This window comes from Octodon degus, unplaced genomic scaffold, assembly GCF_000260255.1.
Source record: "Octodon degus isolate 3935 unplaced genomic scaffold, OctDeg1.0 scaffold00111, whole genome shotgun sequence".
NCBI classification, from domain to species: domain Eukaryota; kingdom Metazoa; phylum Chordata; class Mammalia; order Rodentia; family Octodontidae; genus Octodon; species Octodon degus.
This window is the reverse complement of record NW_004524687.1, coordinates 4,647,263-4,649,759: the sequence shown is the minus strand read 5'-3', so window position 1 is coordinate 4,649,759 and position 2,497 is coordinate 4,647,263. Positions and strand designations below refer to the sequence as shown.

Below are 2,497 nucleotides of genomic sequence, written 5' to 3'. Positions count from 1 at the left end.
AACTGTGCCAACGCATGTCCTTCCCCAGCTCTCAACTCCCATAATCATAGCCATGCTAATCATCTCTGGTTCTTCACAAGAATGGCCCCCAAAGCTAAGCAAGCAAGACATCTATCACTTCGTGTTTCCAGTTCCAGAACCCTTCTTTAACAATGCTGGAAGGCTGTCAGCTTCTTAGACAAACCATCAGAATGATGAACAGCCCAAATGTGGCAGAAAAGCCACACAGAGGAGAGAATTTGTAGAGGGAGGCATGAGGACAGTAAAGTTGCCTGTCTTTCAGAGTCAAGCTTTCAAAGTTTAGGAAACAATGATTGGCATACCTAAGGCAGTTTTACAGACAATAGAATCTACTAATCATTGAGATTTATCAATATCAATAGCTTTTACAGATGCTGGAAATATCACAGTGAGACAGGAGGAAGCCACAGGAGCTAAATGGTAATCTTCAGTCACACAAACTATGTCATCTTTTAGTTTCAATGTAAGTTACAAAAACTATGAAAAATCCAAAATTTTATTTGCAATATTTATATCCATATTTCAGGTGCCAATTCTATTATGACTTTGGAATATTTTTAAAGTTGGACTCAAAAACTATTTCAAGCATTTGCTTGAAATCTAAATGCTTCTAAAATTATTTCTGAAACACGATGAGCTGTGCATATATTTCTTTAGGAAGAAAACAATGGCTCTTGCTCGCTCCCTTTCTGCTGCCATCTTGGTTCCACATTCACTGCACAAAATGCCCAGTGAAGCCACAGAAAGCATCCCTGCTACAGAGCAGGAGTTGCCACAGCTCCAGGCTTAGACTGGAACAGAATCTGACAGTGATGAATCAGTACCAGAGCTCAAAGAGCAAGATTCCACATAAGCAACCACACAAGAAGCCCAGCTGGTGGCAGCAGCTAAAATCGATGAAGAACCAGTCAGTAAAGCAAGAGTCAGAGTGAAAAGAAAGCACAAAATGCTATGTCCAGACTGGTTCTTGGCAGGTTATGGGAGTGACTAGAGTCACCATCCGGAAGTCTAAGAATGTCCTCTTTGTCATCACAAAAACAGATGTCTATAAGAGCCCAGCTTCAGACACCTTCATAGTTTTTGGGAAAGCCAAGATTGAGGATTTATCTCAGCAAGCACAGCTAGCAGCTGTTGAGAAATGCAAAGTTCAAGGTGAAGCTGTCTCAAACATTCAAGAAAATATACAGACTCCAACTGTACAAGAGGAGAGTGAAGAGGAAGAGGCTGATGAAACAGGCATGGAAGTTAAGGACATAGAGTTGGTTATGTCACAAGTAAATGTGTCGAGGGCAAAGGCAGTCCAAGCACTGAAGAACAGTAATGATGTTGTAAATACCATCATGGAACTAACAATGCAATCAGAAAGGAGAACTTTTTTGTGTGTTTCAAAAAGATCATTGTAGCTTGGTTTGAAATTTATAGTTTCTTTCTTTCTTTCTTTCTTTTTTCTTGCAGAACTGGGAAAAATTCGTACAGTTTCTATCACTAATAAGGTTATGACTTATGAATAAAGAAAGAAAACAATTTCATTTTTATCACTAATTCTGTTATTGACCATATTACTATTACTGAGGCAATATCAATTTTTTTTTGGTTCTTGGTACCTTTCAGAAGAGATTTAATAAATTTTGGTGATGTTGTCCTGCCAGGCCATGTCACAGTTGCTGGTATTCTTCCTTCCTCTTAGATGACAGCATATTCAGGACAGATGAAACTTGTACCTGTACGCAGCAACTTTCTGCCTACATTCTGAGAGTTTATTTACTTTTTAATGAGTAGTCTTCAACAGATTCTAATATGTAGTGGTTTTCAGTTATTCATAACAGCTATAAGATAGTTTAATATTTATATGGTTTCACAGGTCAAAATCTCCAGTTCTTAGAAATTCTAGTTTCTTTCTTTTCTTTTCTTTCCTTCTTTCTTTCTTTCTTTTTTTTTTCAGTACCAGGCATTGAACTCAGGACCCTGCGCTTGTCAGGCAAACACTTATTCTACTGAGCCATCTCCCCGGCCCGGAAATTCTAGTTTCATTCTCAAATCAAGGCTGTTTCTATTTAGCACAATATAATTGAAATAAAACTGCCCTAAACTAGCCATGTTTATAATATAAAATTTGATAAAAGAGACACATATACATCTGTAAAACTATCACTACAGTCAAATAACGAGCTTTTTTTTTCTTTTTTCTTTTTTTTGTAAAAGTTCCTTGTATTCTTTTATGGCCCCTTTAAACTCTCTCTTCTCTCCTCTCTGATTTCCAGGCAACTGCTTATCCACTTTCTGTCACTGTGGATTAGATGGTGTATTCCAGAATATTTTACTGGTACAATAGAATCATAGAGTATGCTGTTACCTACACAGCCAATGGAGTTTTCAGAGGGAACAACAAGAGATTGAGAAGAAATAAGACACATAATGAAAGCTGAGACTGGTGGGGTCTGACCTCTCTAATGGAGAAGCAGCAACAACATCCCAA

At 37.8% G+C, this 2,497-nt stretch overlaps 1 pseudogene; it reads left to right on the top strand.

The window, feature by feature from the left end:
• Positions 1 to 745: 745 nt before the first annotated feature.
• On the top strand, positions 746 to 1,424 carry LOC101591568 (annotated as a pseudogene).
• Positions 1,425 to 2,497: the final 1,073 nt, after the last annotated feature.